Source organism: Berghia stephanieae, chromosome 4 (assembly GCF_034508935.2).
Source record: "Berghia stephanieae isolate SIO BIC M18660-M18661 chromosome 4, UCSD_Bste_1.3, whole genome shotgun sequence".
Lineage (NCBI taxonomy): Eukaryota > Metazoa > Mollusca > Gastropoda > Nudibranchia > Aeolidiidae > Berghia > Berghia stephanieae.
In genome coordinates, this window is record NC_088363.1 from 91,913,147 (window position 1) to 91,925,646 (window position 12,500).

The 12,500-nt window shown below is 35.4% G+C and overlaps 1 protein-coding gene across 1 annotated transcript in view; it reads right to left on the reverse strand.

The window, feature by feature from the left end:
- Positions 1 to 7,350, reverse strand: part of LOC144971576 (amyloid beta precursor protein binding family B member 2-like) — a 133,777-nt gene extending 126,427 nt beyond the window's left edge. Inside the window, exon 1 of the mRNA XM_078912620.1 lies at positions 7,224 to 7,350. The gene's annotated coding sequence lies outside the window, so the exon portion shown is untranslated. The remainder of the gene's footprint in view (positions 1 to 7,223) is intronic.
- Between the last annotated feature and the right edge of the window lie 5,150 nt (positions 7,351 to 12,500).

The following is a 12,500-nucleotide window of genomic DNA, read 5'->3' on the forward strand; positions in this document are numbered from 1 at the left end:
AGGGTATGATCTCACATGGCAGTCATCTAATACAAATCTGTGTAATCCTACAACCCGCATTTTCATCAATAAGTAGCAATCTATATTTAGCAATATCAAGAAAAAACAAAAAGACATTTAAGAGGCATTGAAAAAAAAAGAAACTTGAAACTTATATATTTGTCACTCTATTAACACAGCTATTTATGATACAAGCCTGTCCCACATTACTTGAAATAAAAGTAGCAACTCAAACTTGTCATTTCCTCAGTAAAAATCTGGGATTTAAAAAAAAAAAAAAAAGAAACAAACAAAAACTAGAATGAGACAGAGATAAGTTGAAATGTTTTTGTCTTACTTTTTTAAAAAAATGTTTTAGATATACAGATGATTTGTATTGCACTTTGAAAACTTGAGTCATTCTCATTAAATTAGCCCCCCCCCCCCCCCCCCCCCTTTTTTTTTATATTTAGATTAAATTTCAGGATCAATGTCTGATTGGCAAAGCTTTGGACCCAAATAAATATTTCATTTACTGAAGGTAATCCCTAGATTGAAATCCAAGAAGAAGAATATAACTTAATTACTTCTATAGAATAAAACATAATCACATGTTAGGCATCGCTCATATGCAAAAATGTATCCAAAATAACATTTAAATTATCCGAATAAAAAGTAAAAAGTGGTAATTTCATAACACATGAAGGCCAAGTTATCAACACAATAAAAATGGCAGGTAGAACGAAACTTAAGAAGTTTTGACAAAAGTATATTCCTTTGAGGTTTCTCACCAAAGAGAACTAAAACTAAAAAGAAAAAAATTAATGTAGACGGCTTACCAGAAATAAAACTGGCCCTCCAGAAAATCAAACTTGAGGCCACAATGGCTATAAAATCACTCTTTTGCTATTTTTGTAATTTAAGGCAAAATATACACAAAAAGAGAAGGGAAAAAATGAAAAAAAAAAGTTTAAATTAAACATTTTTTGGGTTTCATTTCTTATCAGTTCCCAGACACAATTGAGTGTTATGCCCCCTATCATTTAACACAAAGACCAAACAATTCCGACTACTTCATGAAGAACAGCAGCATTTTGGCAACAACCTGACATAGCATTATAAATTTCAATTTTGTGTGTGTGTCATTTTTTTTTTTTTTAATTGTACCGTTTCACATACCATTGAAGGCTAATATTTCCAAATAGATGTGCATTATTTTCCATAACTCTTACATGTTAATCACCCGTACTGCCCCTATTAGCTTCCTCTGTTTTTACCTCAACCATTATCTATCCATTGCCTCTGTTATTGTAACATTTAACCTTAAACCAGTTAAGTCAATGTGTCATTGAACATCTCTGTAGACACTACAACGCTCCTACTTACATTTTCATGCAGCTAAATTTAATTCATTTGCAATTCTCCTAATCTGATTGTATCAAACAACCCTATGCACGTCCCCTCTTTTGCTTTCAATTGTTGACATCAGTGACCCTAACTCAATGAAGTGATATGAATGCCTTTGATTTCATACGAGGGTGAGTCAAAAAGTCAAAAAGTCCCATTGGACTCTGCTTATTACTTTAAAGTAAATTGAATCAATACTATGCATCATACCTCAAATTAAAGCTTGGCATTAGCGAGTACAATGCTACATCTCAACATAGTTTTCTCCACCTCTCACAATAGCCACAATTCTCCTTTTTGTAAGGCCATGTATTCCGTCTTCATAAAACTGAGTTGACTTAACTTTCAGCCAATTTTCACTACTGTTTTGGCTCTTTTATCATCTTCAAAGCGATGTCCCCTAATTGCCTCCTTTAATGGACCAAAAAGATGGAAGCCTGAAAGTGTCAAGTCTGGTGAATAAGGAGGGTGAGACAGCGTTGTCCATCGATTACCTCTCTTTTCCTGACAGGTGTGTGGAAGGACATTTTCATGAAATTTCAAGAAAATGTATTGTGACGATTATATTGAATTTATTACTGTTTCGTCACGACCATATTACCTACCCCGGGAATATACTCATGTCATCATCGTCAACGTCTACATTCCACCATCATCAGACAACACCACAGCGAAAAATATTTTGAGGAAAGAAATACAGGACATTCAAATTAAGTCACCCGATGCCGTATTGATGGTCACTGGCGATTTTAACCAATGTAACGATTTTACTCTCCCAGGACTTCATCAATACGTGGACTGCGAGACAAGGGACAAAAAAACATTAGATTTATTCCTGTGTAATATTAAAAATAGTTATAAATGTTTACCCCGTGCCCCATTAGGTTTATCTGACCACTGCATGCTCTTGCTACTCCCCACCTACCGCCCTGTTTTTAAACGTGTAAAACCAGTAAAGAAAAGTGTACAGATCTGGAACGGAAGTGTGTGTGAAGATTTGCGTGGTTGTTTTGAATGCACTGACTGGAATGTTTTTATCGAATCATGTGATAGTGTGGATGAGCTGAATGACTGTGTGAGTGAGTATTTAAAATTCTGTGAACAGCTAGTGTCTTGTAAAAAAGAAATAAAATATTATCCTAACAATAAGCCTTGGATAACAAAAGATCTAAAACTTTTATTGAACCAAAAGAAAACTCTCTATACTAGTGGAAACAAAAAAGATCTGAAAACAAAACAAAAAGAGATAAAGAGGGTAATATCTAGTTGTAGAGACAAGTACAAAAATAAAATTGAAAAATGCTTTTCTTCTGGGGATATACGGGACACGTGGCGGGGGCTTAAAACTGCTGTTAACTATAATCCAAAGCCCACGATTATATCAGAAGATATCGAAATTGAAACTTTAAATAAATTTTATTCACGTTTCGACACAGCAAACAAATTTGATATTGAAAATGAAAAACATAAATTAGACAGGGCTTTGGAAGATGAAATGGCTGTTGAGGTCAGTGAAGAGGAAACGAGATTCGTATTTTCGAAACTAAACGAGAGGAAGGCTGCTGGGCCGGATGGATTGAAAGGAAAACTATTAAAAGAATGTGCCCACCAGCTTTCCCCCATTTATACACATATTTTTAACTGGTCCCTCCAATGCGTTTCAATCCCTGAAATTTGGAAAACTTCGAAAATTATTCCTGTTCCAAAAAAAGAAAAACTTGAAACTATGAACGATCTCAGACCTGTTGCACTGACTTCAATAGTCATGAAATCTTTAGAAAAACTTGTTCTTATTAAAATTAGGAATCAGTTTATGCCATTGAGTGATAGTCATCAATTTGCTTACAAACCAGGACGTGGCGTAGAGGATGCCATTTTGCTGTTTACAAACAACATCTACAGGCATCTAGATCACGCTAGGAGCTATTGCAGATTGCTTTTTGCAGATTTTTCTTCAGCGTTCAATACAATGCAACCCCAGTTGGTTGTTCAAAAATTGACTAGTCTGAATTTAAACAAGTATATAATTGCTTGGGTGCTCGAATTTCTTACGGAGAGAGCACAATATGTTCAATTAGGGCAAAACAAATCTTCCTGTATAACTACAAATACTGGCGCTCCTCAAGGTTGTGTATTGTCCCCTGTATTATTCACAATATACACGAATGACTGTAGAAGTCAAAACCTGAGTGTACCTTTAATAAAGTTTGCAGATGACACCGCTCTTCAAGGCCTCATAACAAATGGCAACGAAGTGGCTTATAGGCAAGAAATTGATAGATTTGTGTCTTGGTGTGATGCCCACCACCTAGAGCTTAACATAAGCAAGACAAAGGAGCTAGTGATTGACTTTAGGAGAGTGAAGGAACCGATAGAACCGTTAAAATTAAAGGACCAATTCGTCCAGCGAGTTCCTCACTACAAATACCTTGGTGTAACGATTGATGACAGGCTCAAGTGGGATGAACACTTGAAAATAATTAGGCATAAGATGTGCAGACGTACATATTTTTTATCAAAACTCTCTCAGTTTAGAATAGATAAAACCCTCTGCACATTATTTTATAGAGCAGTAATCGAAAGTGTTTTGTCATTTTGTATAACAGCTTGGGGAGGCAATTGCTTAGCAGTGGAAAGGAACAAAATAAATTCAAATATTAAAAAATCCATTAAACGCTATATAAATGATGTTGACGATGTAGATCTTTTATACGAGAAATTTTGTATAAATAAAATAACTAAAATATTAAATGACCAGTATCATCCACTAAGACCATCAATTATTATGTCAGAAAGAAGTGGTCGCCCTTTCTCTATTTCAACGAAAACAGAGAGACACCGAAAATCTTTTCTGCCGTCCAGTATTAGGCTTTATAACAACAAGCAATAATCATTTTATATAATTATTTCTCATTTTTACTTTTTAAAAATATAAATATTAATTTATTAATTTATTTGTTTTGCAATCTTTTCAATTTTCAATTTATAGTGACAGTTTTAACTATTTTACAGTGTTGAAATTATTCATATTATAAAGCGCAGCTCTGGTTATAGAGCTGCTCCTTTTTTATATATATACATCCTATTTCCATTGTATTTTTATCTTATGTGTAAATTATAACACGTCTGTACAAAAAATTTCCTTTTTGGGATGCAATAAAGTATTATTATTATTATTATTATTATTATTATGAAGAAACAGTACTCGTTCCATCTCCAAATCCAGTCTAACTCGACAAATTCTTGTTTTCAGTCACTACAATGTCTCATCAAGAGAAGTTTTTCTATCAGATCTGATCATGCTTCTGTGTTTCTTTGATTCACTGCTTGGACGGCGACCATCACAAGATTTGTCAGATAAAGACATGATTGAGGGGGTTTCAGGTTAGGTGTTGGATTACATCTCAGTTACTTCTAAATGACGAGATACACGTTCACCCCACCAGAAAACAATGCCGCTACAAAAAGTCTGAGGTTTATAAATTTTCCCAAGACATTTAAAAATGTTACTTGAGGCTTGAGGTTTCTTCTTCGAAAACATGAAATTCAATGACAGTTTCCTGTCACTGACGGACATTCATGGGAGCCACCATTTTGAGCTGCCATTTGACAGAATGAAAATTTTCAACTTTGGTTTAAATAGTACATGTGTAAGTTCAACTGAGCCAAATATGACGTTACATGAAAAAGAAATGATCTCACAGTATGACATTTGTCCCATTACTTTTTAACTCACCCTTGTACAAAACTCTTATCAATAAGTTGGATTTAGATAACCCAGATTATTCTCTGAACTCCTCTGACATCAATAAAATCGATATTGATCATGATGAGTCTCAATTGCTCGACATGGGGCAAGGCTCTTCTAGAGCCAGTAAAGTCAGCAACCGGCCGCTTAGCAGACCACACCACGACGCCTCTTAGGATAATATAGATCCATATCTAGAGGAAAGAAAGCCAGAAGTTGTATGCTTATACAATGCCACAAAGGGAAGGGCTGGACAAGATGTGTCATTCCCTGACAACAAAATGGAAGACCAACAAGTGATTATTGCCTTTGTTTGTTGATGTTTTTAAAAAGAAATTTGAGGGGGGGGGGGATTTTTCGTCCAGTGCGTAATTGGTGGTGCGGCACCCCACGGATCTATGACACAGTGGAACTCAAGATGCAACGGGGATAGTAAGACTAGCAAAAAATCTGTTGTTGACATGCTTGTGGTATTTGAAAAGAAGCAATATTTAAGGAATTCTTTTTAACCCAAAATAAACATTTCTTGTTATCACCTTAAATAAATAGGTCAGACGACGTGACTGATTTCCATCTCTTTAACCCCCTCCCCCATTGGCATCCCTCACCCCCCTCTTCACTAACTTCAGAACATAAGGCAGGTTGGAAAATGCACTGGCTTCCATCCTCCTTTCCACCCATTCTAACTTTGCCGTTGACAGCCACTTCTAACTGTACTTCAAGAGTCGCAAACCCCTCACTCTAGGATAACATATAAGGCCTAAGTATTATATCAACATGTTGATCGGTCAGTCATATGGCTCTCACTAGCCTGTTGTTGCGTCGTCACGGATATGTTACGCAAAGTAAATAGAGAACCGTCGATAGTACAGACAATAACTGCAACTCCCACCTCATCTTTTTCCCCTGCATTTGCTATGTGTGCTTTTCTCTGTTCTTCTTGAGTACGTTGGGTTTTTTTCTCAATTGGGTACTAAGCTTGCAACTCACACCCTCATCGTAGCCGTGTTCCAAGAAATATTACCTCATTTTAGTCATGCATTATTTATATGAATTACATAGGCCTTAGAACGGGGATTTTCAAGTGTCCCGTTGTAGCAGAGCTCTTGTTGTAACCAAGGCCGTTGTACACGACCTGTAATGTATCATCAAAGGTGAATCACATGATTTGCTGTGGCAAAAAAAGTTGGCCAGACCACAATAGAAAGGCAGAGAGGTAAGACAAACCTCTCAAAATATCCGGGGCAAACAATAAACAGAGCTCTCGGACAAGAGGGAGACCCATTGGAGAATTAGCTTCATCTCCTCAAACTTAGAGTGAACGTGGCTGATGTCAGTTAAGCTTGCGGGGAAAAAAAAGACTGCAAAACGACCATAAAGTGCATGTCATGCAAAAAGTTTCCGTGCGGTAGACACTCCATAAAGCAGGCCCTGTGCACTGTATACGTACTTTTACTACACTGGTCATTCTTCTCTTGTCAGTTCAAAATATGGTTTCTAACAATTATGAGCGAGACAATTTTATAACTAAAGAGATACTAGATATCAATATAGAGTTAATAATTTATTTTAAAAAAGTCCATTAATTTTATAAAAGTCCGACTTGAGGTTTTTAGATTTTTCAATTGATGCCAACTTACCCAGGAAACATTGTAAAATTTCAATGTAAGAAAAATCACAAGAAAAAGATAAAAAGTAGCCCTTAGACTCAGACAATGCTTCTAAATTGTCTGAATCAGAATCTGGCGCAGACACTGGGTGTGATAAAAAAAATTGATTCTTCACTTATTTGAGATAAAGGTCTTCTTGAGACAAATCTCTCTTGTTGAATGTGTGTAGTCACAATTATTATTTTGTGTGCATACTTGTAATACTCATCTAAAATTACCAAGTACACGTTACCTAGATTTATGATTTGGCATGGAACTGGACTGGAACGGATGAGACTGAAGATGTCAACAAATCAAATTTCGAGTCTGCTGTAGGCCGACTGTAAATGTAAACAACATAAGGTTTTAATCATTTGGAAATGATACATTTTTCGGTGGTAGTAACAAATCAGATTAAGATATACATATAAATACTCTACCTTTATTTGTTTATTTTGATTCAGAACAACAGGTGGGGATTATAAAATGCTTTTTTTTTTCATGGATCACAGGTAATTGAAATAAATTATGCGGTGTTTGTCATACATACAACCCGGAAGTGTTCCTAATCAAAACTATGCCAAGTAGTAATAGAAATTCACGTCAAAGAATCAAGTCACTGGTAGTAGTCAATTTCAAATAGTAAATTAAGTAGTCTTAGACACATTATTTTGCTCATAAATTGAACCACTTTTCGGTTTTTAATATTTATACTTCTAATTTTTCAACTGTAGATTGACTGAAATTCAAAACTAGTTTATTTACTTCGTTATTTCTTAAACTTTGAAAGTAATTTGGCAATCTGGTATTCCGATTTTAGCAGACGCATTGATTCATTGATTGATACCTAAATCCGAATATTATTTTTAGTTAAGCGAAATATCACGAGTCCAGTACTAAAGTGTCATTTTGAACGTCACAATAACGCTATAGTTGTTTGAATTTAAGGTCATGAGAATAAAAATGAATTTGAAGCGTTTTCGTGTTAACATCAAGGTATAACTTTGACCTGCTTTGCAAGGGACGATACTATGCTATTTTATCACCTCATTGCCCACCTACATATGTATTCACAGTATTCTCCCCTTAATATGTTCCACATTTAATGCGCACTCTCTCTCTCTCTATCTATCTATACCCCACTCTCTCTCTCTCTCTCTCTCTCTCTCTCTCTCTCTCTCTCTCTCTCTCTCTCTCTCTCTCTCTCTCTCTCTCTCTCTCTCTCTCTCTCTCTCCAAATACCAATGGACAATGAAACCTTAACAAAATTAAAAAATAAAAAATAAAAAATATAATAAAAATTGAGCATTCGTGCAGAACGATACCCACTGAATATGCTCCAAAGCACTTGAAGAGGGTTCCTAGCCAACAGTAACATTTAATTTGTAGGACGTGACATGGCACCTGTAAGGCGATGTTACCGGATTTTTTTTCCTACTTACATAGACAACATTGTCAACGGTCAGATACTCGTATTTTATTCCTGAGTACGGCGAGAGAATGTGAATAATGAGCATTTTGCATTGATTCAACTATGCAATGCGCCTCCAAGATTGGGACTCGAATTTTGGACCTTCCATCCGAAGACAAGTGTCGTACCACAAGACCACATAGCCTCACAATGAAAAAAAAATAATTAAAAAAATTAAGAATAGAGATTAGCATTTGTAACACCTGACGGAAAGAATTCCATTTGTCATTTAAAGCCACGAGGCCCATCGAACCGGACTTCATCCCGGGTTCTCGTAGCGTTAAATGGAAAACAGCAGCTGCTTTCTACCCTTTGTATAGGACGCCGCAGTTTCCGTGCAGATATAATTTGTTTTTGTTTTTTAAGGGTTTTACGGCGCATGCAACACATTTAGGTTATATCAGTGCCAGTAAAAAGGAAGAAAATGGGATAGTAAAAAGTTCTAGAATTACAATTAAAGCACAACAGAAAAGGTAAGACAAAGGGGAATTGGTTCAAATAGGGAACAGATGTAGATTCCAAGAGCACATCGTCAAAGTTCTTAGTTTGAGATCACCTAAAAGTCTCATCCAGACACAAGCACAGGTCCCAACTAAGAGGAATACACTCAAATGTTTACCAATCATATAATATAATATGTAAACTAAACATAATACAATGCATAACAGAGAGATGATTTACAAGGAAAAAAATATCATCTCCCAAAACTATAACTATACATTCGACTGTTTCCCTCCCAGCCAAGGAACTGCGGCAAGGATCAGGACAAAACTAAGTAATCTCATTCCAAGACAATGACAGGAAACAATTGGAAAACGGGTATGGGGGGATAGAAGACACAGCATGTACCTCCCTGCCCACTATGGGAGGTCAGGATCCCCACCCAGGTGCAGATATAAGAGACCCAGCTATACAATCACTGCGGGATGGACAGATGGGTCAGGAAAGAAATGTCCATTCACTCTGAGCTGATCGATCAGTCCCATTGCGTCTGGAGCGTCTAGGTGAACAGACAGTGTGTAAGAACTTAATGGCATGGAGAAAAAGCTCTCCAAACTGAGCTATCGAATCCCACATAGAACTCCAGACTCATGTCTCATGTACAAGTATTGACTTTATACGGAGGCAACTAGATCGTTCAGCCCGGGAAGGGGAAAATGGAGGTCTTTCGTTTGAATAAGTAAAAGCAACAAAGAGAAACAGAGGAGAGCTGTAGATGCAGGAAAAGTTGAATGTAGGTAACATTATACATATTCATATTCTATGAATCCCTATTTCCGTTTTTTTTAAATACAAAAAAATATAAATCCCTTTATTCATCCCACATGGGAAAGTTGTCTTTAGAGTCAAATGGAATTTAAATGGGAGATTTGTATAGATAGTTCGAAGATGACGTCATTCAGGCCTTTGTTATTGGTTTTTGCCATCCGCGTTTGAGTACTTCTCACTAACCTGTATTGACCAGACTATAAACGATCATGGATACACACAGTTTTGTGTGTTGCTCCGTTTTACTTCCGGATGTCAATGTTGTGAACTTCTTAGCCAAGCGCATACTATCTATAACAAGGGCGTTAGTCGCAAACTGAGCTAGGGCGAGGTTCGGTACCTTTCGAGTACGAAGCGAAGACCATACCATCGCCGAGCGACACTGCCCTTTATAATAATATTATGTGTATGCGCGCACGTGTGTATGTGATTGTGTGTGTGTGTGTGTGTGTGTGTGTGTTGCTTGTATTATTTAACATTTATTTTCTCGAGTGTTTTGAAGTATCTAAATGTTCGTTTTGTACTTTTCCAAAATCTGTGATCACCTTTACTCTTTCTGATTTCATTACAACTCGAATTTCTGAAAATAAACTTGTCTTTTGTCTGTCATGGAATTGTGAGATTTTTGGTGTGATCGTTTCACAATACTCTCACTCTCACCGTGTAACATTGTGACATCTATCGAGCTTTGTGTTATGTGTTACTCATAAGAAGGCATGGCGTTTAAGTGACTTTTTCTCTTCACTTAATTCATCATCAAAATAATGGAAATAATACCGAGAAAACGTAATGGATTTAATGGGTATGTCATACGTCACTAAGTACCATTTTAAGAGGGATGATTCATCATAACACTTCAGTCACTGCGAACGAATATTATACACGCTCGTCCAGAAACACTCATCACGTTTATGGATTGTTTATTTATTAACGAAAGGCTCGCAAAAATGACGAATTATTTAATAATAATAATAATAATCATAATAATAATAATAATAATAATAATAATAATAATAATAATAATAATAATAATAATAATAATAATAATAATAATAATGCTGAAAACTTATATAGCGCTATAACTCCGAGACACCAGACTCTCAGCGCTTAAATTGCAAATTATTTTGGCTGAAACATACTCATTCACACACACACATACACACACACAGAGAGAGAGAGAGAGAGAGAGAGAGAGAGAGAGAGAGAGAGAGAGAGAGAGAGAGAGAGAGAGAGAGAGAGAGAGAGCACATTTAATTATACACAAATGAATGTGTCGATAACGTTAATTTCGTAGAGACGTCAGTCTCGCCCTATCTCAACTCGTGACATTTTCTGAGAAGATCACGCAATAATTTTATCAAATATACAGTGCAGATATTATGTTTGCATGTGACGCTACTACCCAATAATATTGAAGGATAAAAAATGACGTCACTCAGTTCTTATAGAGCAGTAAAATCAGGTGCTCCAAACGTAAACAATAACAAGTTGCTTGTGATTTTCGTTAGGGACCGGAAAAATTTACGCACAATATAGGTCTCCCAATTTTGTAGTTTGAGTTGTAGGCAATACACTTTCAGTATTTTATGTTTACATAAAATCTAACAGTTGCAGAAATAATAATATAAGGCTAAATTATTCTGAAAACCAGGCTCCGAATAATTCTCGTCTTGTTCACACCAGCGCAATAATTTGCTCTGGTCTAAAAATAGATAAACTGTAACTTTTGATAAATTTTACCTTTAGTTCCATAAAATATCCATATCTAGACATTATTTGATGCATGATCGAGTATTTATGAATATGTGTTTCTTTTGCCACCTAACAGCCAAATTTTAAAGGTTATTTTTTTCTATAATTTACATTGGAACGTGAGCTGTCAAAACAGGAACATGTGGTTTGCCATGTGCTTCTAGACCTTTGTTTACGTTTGGGGCACCTAATTTTACTGCTCTATATTATTGTTTTTAAACAGCCATTTTCATGATTACCCCTCACTAAATATCAATCAGACACGAAAACGTTCAAGATTACACACCGTTTTGTTTGATGGTACGTTAAATCCGGCCGGCAGACGTAGCGATATTTCAATTAAATGCATGACGTCAATAAATATAGATAGTTCGAAGATGACGTCACTCAGGTCTTTGTTATTGTTTTTTTTTTGCCATCCGCGTTTATGAGTAATACTCACTGAACTGTATTAACCCGACTATAAACGTTCATGGATACACACAATTTTGTGTGTTGGTCCTTTATACTTCCGGGTGGCAATGTTATGAGCTTTTTAGCCAAGCGCATACTGGATCAATCTATAAAGTGAAAACATTTTAATAATATAGGACTTCACTTTTCTGCTGATTTCTTTCGAACCAGATTCTACTCCAAATAAAATGTTTTACTCAAGAATTGAACCGTGCTTTGTATATTATTTCGAAAATCTAAATACGTTATGACAACTACTTATCTCAAAGTATCAAAATGCGTCACGTCAACCATGTAACATCTTTTGTTAAAGTGTTTATTTCCTTGCTATTTAAATTAGTCCATTGAAAACCTCCAGATTGTGACTTTTATTATCTAAATCTAAAAAAAAAAAAACAACAAAAAAAAAAAAATAATAATAAAAATAAAAAAAAAAACAAACAAACTAAACAAACAAACAAAAAAAAAAAAAAAAAACTCGGATAAAAAACAAAACAAAAACAACTGGCCGTCTGTGATTGTATAAATTACTAATTATTTGTCCATTTGTTAATGTTTAAAATAAAAATAAATAAATATTAAAATTACCTTTATTAATCCCATGGGGGGAATTTTTCTCTAGGGTTTCTTCCACGGGAAGACTGGAATGTTATTATTATTATTATTATTATTATTATTATTATTATTGTTATTATTATTATACAACGACAAGAATAACAACAATAATAATAATCACAACGACAACTACTACTACGACTACTACTCCTACTAC